The following is a 16,485-nucleotide window of genomic DNA, read 5'->3' as shown; positions in this document are numbered from 1 at the left end:
TTTAGGGTTTTGTATTCCTTTTGAAGGTTTCCCCCTCGTAAACAACGAAAAAGAGGGGTTGCGTATTTATATATAATATAGGAGTAGCAAACGAGCATGCAGTCCACCTGATGGTAAGTGGCTACTTCCGCCCATGGACATCTCAACCCCAGATAGGATTAGATATTTCTACCTAAGGTCGGCCACAGATGCGCCGCTACTATTGAGGACTAAACTGGAATGCGTCAGAATGTGTCTCCCTTACCACACACTTCACACCAGATTAATACAGCGCTTAAGACTGCTGTTATTAGGCAGAAATAAGTGTGGCGCTGTCGCCGGAGTCGAACCCACAGAAGGCTCTCCCATATTGAAAACTACCACTTGGATCAGTGGTAAATCTTCCCAAATCTTCCTTGTTTCGTAATTATGAACAGACAGGCTAGACACGAACTAATCTAATGAACTGGAATCTCATCAACCCCTAGAACAAAGGGGTGGGTACCCTTGTCGCTGACGTTAAAGCAATGACAATATGCACGATTTTCCATGAAAGGTGAAATTGAAGTTTCAGTATTTCGAAACAGGTAGCCAAATACCAATTTTCATATTGCTAGCTTCAAAATAGGCTCATATTGGACATGCTGTTGACGTCGTTATCCAACGAAATTTATTGAGCGTCTACTTCAGAAATATGTACTAAACCAACATTGATTTCAATTATTTTTTACTTTGTAGTGTCATAGAAGTCGGTTGTATTTTTTCGTTAAAAAATTTCATATAAACTTTGAACCCCTATATAACCACCTAAAGAGTTGATTTTGTAAAAACGGTGAAGAAGATTTTTTATTATTTAATTAGTATTTGTATTCATAGCAGCCATAAAAGTAAATGCACTGTGAAAACTTTAACTGTCTACATATTAGGATTCAATGCTTACAAGCGAAAAACGCCGAAAAATGGCGACCCCCTATTAATTTTAAAGCTAGTTTTATTTTTAGTAATTGCTCTTATAGCGGCCACTGTTAAACATTCAGTTCAGTTCCGACATAGAACCCTGTGACAGACGGACAGACAGGCTTAGTAATAGGGTTCCGTTTTTACCTTTTGTGTACAGAACCCTAAAACACAAATCCACACAAGTCAGCCATTTCGTTTCATGAACTAGCACGCCGGCTAGCCACGAACTAATCTAATGAGCTGGAATCTCATCAAGCTGGAACAAAGGGTGGACCCTTGTCGACGTTAATGCAATGACGATACGCAGACTTCTAATTGATACAAGGGTGCAGTCACACATTGTGGTTTCGTCAGCACTGTATGCACACAGACGAAGTAAACATATAGACTGCTACTCATAGGACGTTAAGAGCTCGCACATGGAAGGTTTCGTACCACCAAAAATTTATTTTTAATATTAGTTATTATAGCAGCTATTGGAAGTAAGCAATGTGCAAATTTGAATTGTCTAAATATATTATGGTTTAACAGATAAAGCGAAAAATGCGGTTTCTTATATGACGACTTACTTACTCCCATTTATTTTAAAGCTTTTGTTTATTATTTTTTTCATTATTCTTAAGACGTTTAAATTTTGAAACAAAGACCTTGATCTTGGATTTATTGATGTTTGACATATTATGTTTTAGAAGACGTCGTTGAAGTGTCACCGAATGAGGAACAGTGTTTTCTTCCCATGTTCAATCTATTTCCTTTTTTTATAATATAGTAGTAGCAGATAAGCATGCAGTTTACCTGATGGTAAGTAGCATCTGCCGCCCATGGACACCTGTAATCAACCCCAGATAAGATAAGATTCCTTCCTGAGGTCGACCACACATTCGTTACTTTCCTTGAGGACTAAGCTGGAACGCCTCGGAAAAGTATGACTCCCTTACCACAGACAGAAGATGTAACCTATAGACTGCTATGATTATGATATATTTTCATACAAAATCTTTTATACTGACATCTCGGATTGTTTGACATTTGATATATTATATTTTGGACTTATTACTAATTGGTATTACCAATTACGAGGGCAGGAAAAGAGTCTTGGATGACTCTTTTCCTGCCCTCGTCTGATATATTTAGTACTATTATCTGGAGGCACGGCAGTGCCTCCGCCAAGTCGAGCCAAAAAAAGCTTTAGTATTCTCCTCACGAACGCAATATTGTTCCGTCTGTCTGTCTGTTACTAATAAGTATACAGAGAAAAAAATGAATACGGTTGGAAAAGTTTATTTTGGGTATTAATTGGTTTTTAATAGTTTTAAAAATATATATTTCGTTAAAAATGTGTATATATTTTCTTGTCCTTATGGTCATCAACCCATTACTGTCCCACTGCTGGGCACGGGTCCCTTCACAGAATGAGAAGGGTTAGGCCATAGTCCACCGCGCTGGCCAAGTGCGAATTGCTCTTCAAGATTTTTTTAAATCTCATGTATGCAGGTTTCCTCACGATGTTTTCCTTCACCGTTACAGCAAGTTATAATTAATTTGTAATACGCACATAACATTGAAATATCAGGGATGCCTGGCTAGGATTCGAATATCGGACCCCGCGATCGAGAAGCCGAGTTTCAACCACTAGGTTATCACTAATCACTCTTGACTTATCAATTTATTGATTCATCGAAGTCATATCATCATCTCTATAAAATTAGCTATATAGGTACAGTCGAGAGCAAATAAATATGAACACGCCGGCATTCGGATCACGTTCGCAATATTGTCCCGTCTGCTCTGCGGTGCCATATTAATATTAAGTGAGGAAAGTTGGAAAAAATTAAGTGAAACTTCTAATGATTTCTAGTCAGGTCTCTGTCACCGTACGTTTGTTGTAGACCACAGAAGTAAAGGCTAGGCTTTCAGGTTTTTATAAATTAGTGTGTTTTATGGTTTCCCTTTTGAAGTAGAAATGGAACAATATATCGAATAAACATTTTGAAAAAAGTTTATGCAGCGCTTCTTTCTAAAATAGTACCAGATACATATTTTAGAATGTATTTATACATTTCTATTTACTCTTATTTTATTACTGATCGAATTGCTTATTTACTTGACACCAGATGGCGTTGTATCTAATAAGCAAACAGTATTATGTCAAAAACACTTCATATAATTATACATTTATAGACGTTCTCAATAATGTAATTTTACTGCAAAAATGTACATGAATAATTCGTACCTACATTAAATCTTCATTATTAGCTAACTTCAATAATGTCGACCCAGTACAAAACTTTGTTCGAGGAATTCGCTAATAAAAAACCCCAACGTCAAAACAAACTCGAAAAGGAAAATGTTTCCAACTTCTGACATTAGTATTAGACTAATTGCCACGACAACGGTACCTGCGGGATTATTGTACGTAACAAATGATTTTATGCGCGCGACTGTACCACATAGATGTTTATTTTATATTTTTTTGAATTTTTAGTCATATTTTTTCTTATTAAGAAAATATGACGTGGAGAGTAATTAGAAATTATACTGTTTGAAACTTTTAAAGTTTATTATTTAAATATCTTTGTGAAAGGTGAAAAACAAAGGAATTAAAATTAATGGTGGTATATTCCGCGCCAAACTGCTAGTCCGCTTTGAAGTTATTGCGAGCAAGTGTAGTCCTACAATTTGCTATGGCGACGCGATTCATTTCTATATTCTTCTATCTTCGGACGTCCAGACGCACGGCAGGCTACCACCCCTATCAAGTCGACCTTCCTTTGATTCGTACGAAGCGTTTTGCCTCGTCTTTTCTAATACGAACCGCCAAGGAGTGGAATGCCCTGCCGGCTTCTGTGTTTCCCGACAAATATAATCTAGGAGTCTTCAAGTCAAGAGTGAATAGGCTACTTCTAGGCAAGCGTGGCACATCTTAGGCCTCATCGAAGCTTACCATCAGGCGAGATCGAAGCCAAGCGCATTGCTATCAACTGATAAAAAAAAAAATCAGAGTGGACTAACAGATTTTCGCAGACTATAGTACTATCTGTGGTTTGACTCCGGCGCTACCAACGCCACACCTATTTCTAACTAACAATTGATTTTTTTGGTTTGAATGGTGTGGTAAGGAAGACATAATTTTCCGAGACATTCTTAGCAGCTTTTTTTCGCAGCTTAGTCCTCACGAGAAGCTGCATATCTGTGGCCGAGCTTATGTAGAAATCTAATATTATCTGGTGTTGATTACAAATGTTCATTCGCGGCAGTAGCCACTTACCATCAGGTGCACTACATGCTCGTCTGCTACTCCTATATTATAAAAAAGTCTGAATTGGTACACATTTATTGTAGGTATTACCTTAATGCACAAAATAGAAGACTAGATATCATTTTATAAATCAAGTAATCAAATCATTTATTTACCTTAGAACTCCTTGAATGCTCTTACCTATAAGATCATATCACACAATTCTTGAAATATACAATTTGCGCACACAAAGCATTCCATTGGCTCTCATTACAAAAGAAATGCTTTGTGACATCGATCGGGTGGGTTTCGTAGAAGCGTAAAGGTATGCTAACCGTATTGGTGTAGTGTACTTATGTATGTGATGTGGCATTATGATTGAAGGTGGTAGAACCCTTTGTGGTTCGACTCCGGCGGCACCACTGCCACATCTATTTCTACCTAATAACAGCAGATTTAAGCGCTGCTGTGCTCCGGTTTGAAGGGTGTGGTAAGGGAGACATACTTTTCCGAGGCGTTCCAGCTTAGACCTCAGGTAGGAATATCTAATCATATCTGGGGTTGATTACAAATGTGTATGTGCAGCAGTAGCCTACCATCAGGTGGACTGCATGCATCCTATATTATAAAAATGACCCCGTGGCCTTTTTTTGCCATCCTCACCGCTGCGAAGAGGACTCCGGGATCTCCAACGGAACGCAACCGGAGTCCTCTGAAAGTGTTGTCCCATCAGGCTCCCCCAGAAGAACCCAGGCGCTCTCCACAACGTCTGGTGTTTATGACGGTACGCGACCACACATACCGCCGTCCTTCCCGGGGTCGCTTGCTGGACGGTTCGAGCTCCCACTCTTGCCGCCCGCAACCCCGGAAGCCCTACCCGGAAGTTCTGATACCGGTACTACAGGGACAACCCCCATTGGCCTACCCCCGCGGCGAATCGTACAGATAGTAATCTTACTTAAAAGTAAATATTTTAACTCAAACCATTTCCCCGCAGCAAATAAACATTGTGTTCGTTCATTAAGCTTTTATTACCGCCTTAATGAGTCACCGTCATGACATGGTGATTGAATGACGTGAAATAACGTCGCTACTCTTATTGCATATTTTTACGTTTGGTAACCGTATACGGTCGTCCAATTGATGTAAAGCCACTGCAGCTATGTTTAATTAGCAAGGAAGCTTAAGTCATATTCGATCAATGTACGATTGGTAATATGACGATTTAATGACGTGAAATCACGACGTTACTTTTATTGCGTATTTTTACGTCTGGTAACCGTATATGGACGTCCAATTGATGTAAAGCCACTGCAGCTATGTTTAATTAGCGAGGAAACTTAAGTCATATTCGATCAATGTACGATCGGTAATATGATGATTTAATGACGTGAAATAACGTCGCTACTCTTGTTGCGCATTTTTACGTCTGGTAACCTTATATGATCGTCCAATTGATGTAAAGCCACTGAAGCTGTTCTTTGGGTGAGTAAGTTGACTTTTGATCAATTTATGTGGTGGTATTGTGTTTTAAGTCTTGTAAATGATATATTTTAACGCCCAACAGGCATTTAAGTTGCTTTCGAAGCAAAGTTTTGAGAAAGAATTGTATGACGTGAAATAATATCGGTACTTTAGTGCGTATTTTTACGTCATGTAATGCTATGTTTTATAAATCAGTAAGCCGCCTTTCATATGTATCTGATATATATACCTATGGCGATTAAATGACGTGAAATATCGTCGCGATTTTTATTGTTTGTTGATATTTTTACGACATGAGTTTCGTATGTATCGCGTTCGTCATTTTATCGTTAACGCTACTAGTTCCTCAATCAATATTACCCAATGAGCTATCATCCTACGCTCGTTATCAATACTCTATCTATCCAAATTTTGCCCAAGATCGAAATTTGACATTTTCTAGTATGAAGTAGTAAATTTTACAATTGGTGTCGATCTTTGGTAGGAAAAAATGATAGATTGGTTATTAACAACGGGAACTAAAGTGTGCATATACACTCGCGATCAAAAACACAATTAAATTAAACACGACTACAAATAAACATTTCAGTTGCATTAAGTTTTTTATGGTCCCCGTTAATGAGATTTTCCGAGCTGACACATAAAACGTGGCGTTGGGGTAGAACTGCCGTCAAGTTTACGAGCGGGGGTAGTTTCATTATCGCGATGTCTTCTGTATTTACTACGGAGTGCAGTTTTATCATTTCTATTCTTATATACAGGGTGAGTATTAAGTTGACGTGCATGATGTAGATGGGTTAATCTTGAAGTCTAGGGCTTATTATATTTTTATTTATATATATAAAAATATAGGGCTGAAATCCTGAAAGGAGGTACAGACAAATTCGATAAAAAAGCTAAATTGTATCATTTAAATAGAATAGCATATTTAGGACAATTGAATATGATCATTTTGCAAAATTAAAAGCGGAATTTTTTTCGGATAAGATAAGATTCCTACATGACGCCGCTCGAAGATGCGCCGCTACCCTTGAGGACTAAGCTGGAACGCCTCGGAAAAGTATGTCTCTCTTACCACACCCTTCAAACCAGAACACAGCAGCGCTTAACATTGCTGTTATTAGGCAGGAATACCTCTCTGCCTCCGGGGTCGAACCATACATCGTTCATCTTAAAACACATGCTAGATTGATTTTTAATCAAAACCATACGCTTTTTATAGGCAATAAAAATATATTGCAGAATTATCTTCGCAACTGTACTTCACACTTAGATTGGGTGCGGCTATAAACTCGCTAATACTTATTAAAAGCGACTCGTAAACCAAAGGTTTCGGATCCCTGCACTAAACATACATCGATATGGGGTATGGGGGTATAGAATTGAGAGTGTTTAGAAATGTATTGGTGCTACCACCACGATAAAATGGAACGGCGTCTGTCCAGTTGTGGGAAGACTCGTGCCCAACTGTTGGAAAAAAATATAAGTGCACTACAAGTATTACTAAACAAATAAGAATAGAATAGATGATTACACATGATAGTAAGGTCAATTTGCTGTTACCTGACAATTTGTGAGAACTTCCGTTACACGTACAAAATGATATCCACTTGAAATGTACTTTCTACACTGAATACTCGTATATGTATTATGACTTGTGCATATCAATAATGCCTTGGTTGTAACATGCGTTTTCCTTATCTATATATGAAACTACCATAAAAATCAGTTCAGCCATTTTTCATCGTTAGTTCTTTACATGCAGACTTTTATTTTTTCGATCACTGTCATAGGCAGCTATGTAATGGGTACTCACGATACGTTTTTTTTATTGCCGATATTTTATTCGTTGCATGGATCGTGGTCACGCCGAAACTCTGCAACAAAGAAATTAAAAACCGGGTATCGTGTGTACCCGTTATATATTAAATCTCAATTACGATAATACTACCTGCTCTAAAATCATAAAGATCGAACAACTGGCATTTCTATAACTTCCGCGCTCTACACCTCTAATCTAATAGAAGTCAGCACACAACTCGAGTTCGCTAGGGGCGCGCGCCATAAAATTTTACGATCGGTTGCCATGACAACGGCCATTATGTAGTTCGTTGTTACGCCACGGCGGCGCTAGTGTACTTGTACTGCAACTTAGGGCACTTTTACATTAGGTTAACATAAGGTGTTTGTAGTTTCTGAACATTTTTTTATAATATAGAAGAGTAGTAGACGAGCATGCAGTCCACCTGATGGTAAGTGGCTACTGCCGCCCATGGACTACTGTAATGATTAGGATATTCCTACCTGATGTCATCCACAGATGCGCCGCTACCCCTGAAGACTAAGCTGGAACGCCTCGGAAAAGTATGTCATCCTTACCACACCTTTTTTAATACTGTTGTTATGAGGCAGAAATAGGTGTGGCGGTGGTGCTGCCGGAGTCGAACCACAAAAGGTTCTACCACCTTCAAAGAGCTTAGAGAATAGAGCTTAGTTAGGCCTGAGGTTTGTCCTAGGAACTAAAATGGTTATGGGCGACAAGAGTGGAAGTTCGAACCACCCAGCCGGCAAACACGACAGTATGTGTGATGCACATCATTTTAAGGTGGTAGAACACTTAGTAGTTCCATTCCGGAGACACCACAACCACGTCTAATTCTGCCTAATAACAAAAGTGATACTGCTGTGTTCCGGTTTCAAAGGTGTGGTATTAGAGACATCCGAGGCGTTCCTTAGTCCTCAGGGGTAGCAATGTATCCGTGACCGACCTCAGGTAGGAATCTTATTTCATCTTGAGTTGATTACGGATGTCCATGGGCGGCAGTAGCCACTTACCATCAGGTGGACTGTATGCTTGTCTACTACTACGAGTATGTTATAAAAACGTCGGCGAATGGTAACCGGTAAGGGTACCAACTGTCAGTCCTAATGTGAACGGACCCTATGATATTCGACATCTACCATATGCCATGCAAGTTTTGAATCGACGTTTTCCTTGTGAATTGGAAATTGCATTTTGAATGAATTTGTCCATGTCATGAGATTTTTAAATCGTCGGTGTCAACCCATTATTGTTCCACTGTTGGGAACCAGTCACCTGTCAACAACAAACGCACTTGTTTTTTTATTGACAAAAGTAGGTATGACGGTAGTGCTTCCAGAGTTCTATCACCTTCAATTCCTTCTTCTTTAAACGTGATCGTCATCAACCCATCACTGTCCCGCTGCTGGGCACGGGTCTCCTCTCAGAATGAGAAGGATTAGGCCATAGTCCACCGCGCTGGCCAAGTGCGTATTGGTCAACTTCACATACCTTGAGACTTTTTTTTATTAATCTCTCAGGTATGTAGGTTTCCTCACGATGTTCTCCTTAACCAAGTGATGATGAATTTGTAATACGCACATAACTTCGAAAAATAGTGCCTGGGATTCGAACCTCGGAATCCTCAATCGAGAGGTCAAGTTTCATTTACAAGGCTATCACCGCTCTTTCTTTAATTACACGCAACTAACAAGCTTGCAGTCTGACTGATAAAAAACCACAGCAGTCCATGGACATCTGTAACTTGCCACTTCAATTATGCTTTAATCAAAAAAGCTTGTAAATAGATATTCTCATAGTTTATACATAGATTTTCAGTAAGTAGTCTTCTTTTCTTTTCTTTTAAATATATATAACTCAAAGGTGACTGACTGACATAGTGATCTATCAACGCACCGCCCAAACCACTGGACGGATCGGCCTGAAATACGGCATGCAGGTAGATGTTATGACGTAGGCATCCGCTAAGAAAGGATTTTGATCAAATCTACCCCTAAGGGGATAAAATAGGGGATGAAATTATTACTTCGTAACGCGAGCGAAGCCGCAGGCAAAAGCTCGTTAGTATCATAAGTTTGGTATCACTATTGACAATTTATAGTTATGTACACAGATAATGGGTTTATGGTCGATATCCTGAATAAATACTACGCCATAAAAGTCTGCCACGTGTCTTCAACATTTCAACACTTTTGATAGAAATCATTACAAAATCGGCACAAAATTTTAAATAGGTGCTTATATAACAATATGGATCACTCTAATTTGATAATTAAATATTTTTTTACGCTTTTATAGTCCGCGTAAGGTAGCTTAAGCAACTGTTTGGGGTTTACTACTGATATCGAAAGTTGTTGTAGGTATAGACCGCGTAAAACTGCTAGTCCGCTCTGAATATTTAAATGAATCACGTCGCTATAGCAAAATGTATGACTACACCTGCTCGCAACAAGTTCAGAGCGGACTAGCAGTTTGGCGCGGACTATACGCTTTCTTCACTCACAGCCCCACTTTAGGATTCCTTCTGTTGTGGGTGCCATGGACACACACAAAGACAAATACACAAACACCAGACCCAGAAATAGAAATCTAAATTCATCATTTACATATCTGTCTGGCCGGGGATCGAACCCGGGACACTCCGCGCGTCAGGTATGGTGACTGCTCCGCCACACATGTCGTATAGAAATTGAATTGTTTTATACATGAAGCATAGATTAGTAAAGATTACTCACTCCTAACAAGAAAATGTATCCAGTTTTGACAATTGAAATAGTTGCGTAAAAAAGTTTTGCCACGTCTCCGTGCTAAAATGTCTCTAAATATTTGAAATAATTATTTATGTAAATTACGCAGTATTAGATATTTATTCGTAAATTTTCTCTAAAAATGTTTTTATTTGTCAAGAATTCAAAAAAAGAACTTCCTAATAAGCCGTTTGTAGCTTCATTCAATTTCAAGGCGGCGAAGTATCTTTACTTATCTATGACATGAAGTGTCATGTTCTCAGGAGAGGCATCTGTAATCGTCTTCAGGTAGAACCTGTATGAAGTTCTATATGAAGTTGGTTACAGATGTCCATGGGCGGCAGTCATACTAAACTATATCGATCGACTGCATTATTTGCTGCTTCAATCGTATAAAAACATAGCTTATGACGTCATAACTCATAACTTTAAAAACGGCAGAAATATTATTATTACGGATACAAGTAGCAATTTTATTTATTACATTGTATTTTAATACACTTTGCGAAACGCTGACTGAACTCGTTCGACCGTATTGACGTTTCCCTAAATTTTTTTGAAACGAAAACAAACGAATCCAATATGGCGCTGTTCCGGTTGGCGCGCTTTTTGCCCATTGTCTATGGTATGCAACTGTCGATGGCGGGTTGTTAATATTGATAGTTTTTGTCTGGCACGTTCGACGTTCTGTGGGAGGTTTAGCGGTGTTTGTTAGGTTTTTTGTTGTTTGCGTGGACTACTATTTTGGGTGTAAAATAAAGTTGCAAAATATTTAGATATGTTGTAGATTTTTTAGTAGTATTATTAGTAAAGATTACTCACTAACAAAGAAATGTAATCAATTTTGACAATTGAAATTGTCACTGTCATCTATTTTCGTGTTTGAAAAATATTAAAACAATGTAGTTTTTAGAGCATTTACGAATGAAACGATATTTCTCCGCACTTTTTATTCGATTTCGTGTTGTATTTGCACCACTTAACTGCGCATATCAGCACTGTTCCGCGTTAATCCGTCTAGCCACCAGCGTTTCAGCCTACCACGATTTCTTCGCCCATCTGGTTTATCATTTAGTAGACGTATGGGTACTCTCGTTTCACCCATTCATTCTACATGTCCTGCCCATCGTAAGCGTCCAACTTTAATAACCTTGATAACGTTAGGCTCATCATACATATGGTTGACCTCGTGGTTGTATCGAGTTCGCTAAACCCCATTTCCTTGCACTGCGCCGAAAACACGTCTCAGATTTTTTTTAGTTCAAATACTAGTAATGAGTCCTCGTCCTTTTTGCTCAGAGTCCAACATTCAGATCCGTATATCAATATCGCGGAAAGACAGCGGAGGCTTAGTAATAGCGTTCCGTTTTTGCCCTTTGGGTACGGAACCCTACAGTTTTTAATGTGAGTTCGAATTAACACTATCTTATTGCTCGTCTCAGCATTTAAAATAATATTACCCCTAATTACAAGAACTCCATTTTGCTTTTAAAAGTGAAACATTGATAAAGAAGCCGTAAACTTGTTTTAAAAATACGACATCCGGCGTAAGGTACTTGTTTAATCGCGGTAGGGTAAGCTGAAATATTTAATTAAGTGATACACTGATCGCAAATTGGCTACAATCGCTGAAATAACTGGTAGTTTTATTGTTTTTATAATGTAGAAGTTGGAAACGAATATGCAGTCCGTCTAATGCCGCGGCCGCCGGTAGACATTTGTAATTATTCAGATAAGATTAGAATCCTATGTCACCTCGGCTACAGGTACAGTTACAGTTGCTACTCCTGAGGACTAAGTTGGAACGCTTCTGAAGAGAATTGAACCGCAAGAGGTTTTACTGCCATTAAAGTATTGAGCGAGCGTCCGTAAGCTAATATGAGCGACATTGAGACATTTCATATCGACGACCGTCGTATACGATCGCTGACCACAAGCTTTAATTATTAAGTATTACTTATATTACTTTCACGAGAAGATAGGTTATAATTGACTATTCAGTTTTTTTAAACGCATCATGGGAAAGTTTAGTTCCGACGCGGTCCACGGGGGCGCTGTATGAGTGAATACGTAAACGTTGAATGTTTTCGTTCAAACGTAAAAACTCGTACTAAGGGTACTATGTCCAAGGGCGGCATTGCCACTTATCATCAGACTGACCGTATGCTTGTATGCTACTATATTAGACAAAAGAAATATATCGCTTGAAGTTTACTCGCTCATAGTGTAACAGTGGTGAGTCGTCCGACCGGAAATTGCTGGCGCGGATCGATTAAGCGATCTTCAAAGGTATACCGGTGAAATATAACCGGTTACAGTTCAACACTTTTTATACTTATTATCTTATGTAAGGATCATACTTCATCCATAGGTAGATTGGTATAGTCCATGTAAAACTGCTAGTCCGCTCTGAATATAGAAATGAATCGCGTCGCTATAGCCAATTGTAGAGTACCTGCTCGGAACAACTTCAGAGCGGACTAGGAGTTTGGCGCGGACTTCTGTTTTTTTATTGCTGATTTTTTAAAGGAGAGCATGGTGCTTTAGCTTTTCGAAGGAACCATCGTCACACTTATTTCTGCCTGATGAAGGTGTTAGAATCCTTTGGTGTTCAAACTTCGAAACCTGAAGCAGAACCACCACACTTAGTTTTGTTAAGTGCTGCTGTATTCTGGTTTGTACGGAGACTTGCTTATTCGATGGGTTTCACTTTAGTCCTCAGGGGAATCGGCGCGTCTATGGCCGAACTCGGGTAGGAATATCTAATCCTATCTGGGGTTGATTACAGACATCCATGGCCGGCGGCAGCCACTTACTATCAGCTGGACAGCATGTTAGTCTGCTACTCCTATATTGTAAAAAAATAAAAACTTGCTGTTTTCAATATTTTCTGCATTTATTTTTTATTTTCTGTATTAACTGCATATTTTCATTAAGTGTACATGTACATACTTTGGCTTTATGGCATATTAACTTTTCCCAAAAGTAATTGAAATGTTCCTTTTTATTTCCATAAATCTGTTCCTACAAGTATATTTGCTTAAACACCAAATACATTCCGTAGCACTTGAACCGAAGTGGGTGTTACCATCACAAATAAAGTAAGTGTTGCCATACTTCAAATATTTGTTCCGTATAATCGGCGGGTGATAATTGATGCGGTTGGAGCGGGCAACACCAAGTGATACGGTGCAGGAGTGGACGAAAGATGTGTTAATGTTGCCACACTGGTGGTTTGATTTGGGATAGTCCTGGAATGGTGAACGTTGAATGTTGTTTTTTTAGGTATGAAATACGAATTCTAATTGTCTTAAGACTTATTAGTACTAATTTTGTTATGGAAATTTTGCATATGCATGCAAATTTAAATTGGAATATTTCTTATATTGGCAATATATTGGCTTATATATTGGCAAATTTAAATTCAAAAAAAGCATTGGAATATTTAAAAAAAAAGCGTGTTTCTTTTTTTTGCTTCACTTTATCAAGAATTTTGGTAATGTTAAAAACAAAATTTTAGTCTTCTTTTCTTATTATGTAATAGAAATAGCAAATGATCTTATATAAGTGCCGTGTTCCTTTTTAATCACTATTTGCTTATCGATAAAGTAAAACATTTTTAATCATCTTCATCTTCCTAATCTCATGAAAGTGTAGTTTATTATATTATATTACTCATCGTCGTTGACGATATACTTCCTTAATTCCATGTAGAATTCGGTCCCAGCAGTGGGATAGTAATGAGCTGATGTAAACAAACAAACGAGCTGGGTTCACCTATTTAAAAAACAATGAAAAACCGTCCCATAATTCAAAATGGAAACCAACTCCGTTCCACAAATCACAATACCAAGTCGCTTTTCCTTGTCCTAATTAGTACGCACAGATTCCAATTAGAAGGAGTTAAGTTTAATTATCGCTGAAACAATGAGGTCATAACAAGAATGGAACTGCAACTGCGATACACTTTCATATGAGGTTTATTTCATGAGGTTTGGATCAGCTCGCAGGTAGTTAAAACCTGTTTGTTTACGATGGGGAAACCTACAAGAGGTACTCGATGCCATGGGTTGGGTACAACGCAGCGCTATGTGGGACACTTAACCCGAGGTTCAATCCCAGACATGGATCTCTGATTTTTTTATAGTTATATAAAAGTTATGCGAATTGGAAATTAATTATCATTTTCTATAACGGTTAAGGAAAACTTATATATCTAAGAGTGCCTTGTAAAGCCTCAAGATTGTATAAAATCTACCAATGCGTATCTACTAGAACCACGCGGCAGACTATCACCTAAAGTCCTCTTACTTTGAGTGGAGCGACCAACGTCAACAACAAATAAATCGCCTAAAGTGAACGCCTACCTGAGGTCAGCCACAGATGTGTTTGACCTCAGAAAATGAATTTCATTTTTTGTGTCCTGTTTAGGTATTTTTGTAGGGCCGCATCTGCATATGGACACATTTAACTATGAATTTATAAGAAATGAAAAAATTGTCACTAAGGCCTTGGAAGTTCAAAATAGATAATACAAAAGTCGTTTTAAACTTCAATTACATAACTAAAATATTTACACTAACACAACACAACAAAATCTTTGATCAAATTATTTAATATAAATAACGGGACAGTTTCACAAATAGTTACAGGAAACTGTCCCAAACAACAAACATGGTCACCCTACAAAGGGTTGTGCCGCTAAGAATATCCCCTTTGAAGTCGCCGCCTGCTCTGTTTATGTTCGCCTTTTGGACTTTTTAACCGCGCATATGCGTTGTTCTGAAGTTAGAATACACGATGTTTGAAGTTTATTTTGGGTTTCAATGACGCTGATTAAATGTTAACAGTTAACGAATTATATAGAAGTAGCTAAAGTAAATTTGATGGTACAATCCGCGCCAAACTGCTAGTCCGCTCTGAAGTTGTTGCGAGCAGGTGTACTCATACAATTTGCTATGGCGACGCGATTCATTTCTATATTCAGAGCGGACTAGCAGTTTTACGTGGACTATAAATGGCTACTGCCGTCCATGGACATCTGCTATCCTCAGATAAGATTTGAGTCTTACCTCAAGTCGTCTACAGATGCGTTGCTAGTTGATATCTCTGAAGACTAAGTTGGTTTTTTTTTATAATATAAGAGTAACAGAAGAGCAAGCAGTCTACCTGATGGTAAGAGGCTACTGCCGACCATGGACGTCTGTAATCAACCCCAGATAGGATTAGGTATTCGTACCTGAGTTCAGCTATACCTGAGGGCTAAATCGGAATGCCATAAAAAGTATGTCTTCGTTACCACACCCTTCAAACCAAAACAAAGCAGTAGGACTACCATGAGTTTACAAAAGTATTACTCGCTAGCGACTGCGTAAAATAAATGTATGAAAAATTGTACAGCGCCTCTGGTGGTTACTCGTAGAACTAAAATCCGTAGTGACGTAACTCGATACGTAAAAAACCATAGATATATTACGTCAGTAGGATAATATATCTATGTAAAAAACCTATCGAAATCAAATCGCTAGCGAATGTCATTATGATCTATTGCCATACAAATTCGGTCCCATGAGGCATTAATTTGACAGACGTTGTCAAGAAATACCGTAACGATAGTAGTTATGTTATTCACTAGCAAAATGACAATAGTTTTCTATTTACCATTTCTATAGTGGCGTTTCTATGCCAACTCATGGTAATGCTACTGCGCTTAATACTGTTGTTATTAAGCAGAAATATGTGTGGCTGGGGAGCCTCCGGAGTCGATCCACGAAGGATTCTACCATCCTAAGACTGATATATGTCTGAAAATTTTATATCTACCTAATATTATAAATTGGACGTTTTTGTATACCTATCCTGTCTCTCAGGATAGGGTGAGTAGTAAGTGAAAAGTGATATAGAAACCTATGTCCTTGGGCGTTTCTCTATACCTATCCTGTCTATAGAGACAGGATAGGCATAGATAGAGACAGGATAGGTATACAGAAACGCCCAAAGACATAGATAGGTCTTTCCATATCACTTTTCACTTACTACTCACCGACTGACTAATTATAATAAATAGGACGTTTTATTTTTTTCCCCTCTAATTTCAGGCTATTTATTTCATTCCCATTAAAATATTCCTTTGCGACACTCTCTCTAAAGTTGTATCTACGTCCGTGGGTTAAACACTTCTTATTCTGACTGTTTTCAGACTGACAGACCAGCACCGTTAGATGACAGCTAGGTTTAAATGCAAATATTTAAAA

At 38.3% G+C, this 16,485-nt stretch overlaps 1 protein-coding gene across 1 annotated transcript in view; it reads left to right on the top strand.

Moving 5' to 3' along the window:
* Positions 1-16,485, top strand: part of LOC140745901 (tyrosine-protein kinase-like otk) — a 65,259-nt gene that overhangs the window by 33,970 nt on the left and 14,804 nt on the right. The window lies entirely within an intron of this gene.

Source organism: Epargyreus clarus, unplaced genomic scaffold, assembly GCF_041222505.1.
Source record: "Epargyreus clarus isolate Ecla_fem2 unplaced genomic scaffold, WU_Ecla_fem_2.2 ptg000011l, whole genome shotgun sequence".
Taxonomy (NCBI): Eukaryota; Metazoa; Arthropoda; class Insecta; order Lepidoptera; family Hesperiidae; genus Epargyreus; species Epargyreus clarus.
The sequence above is the reverse complement of the archived record's forward strand: the minus strand, read 5'-3'. Positions and strand labels throughout refer to the sequence as shown.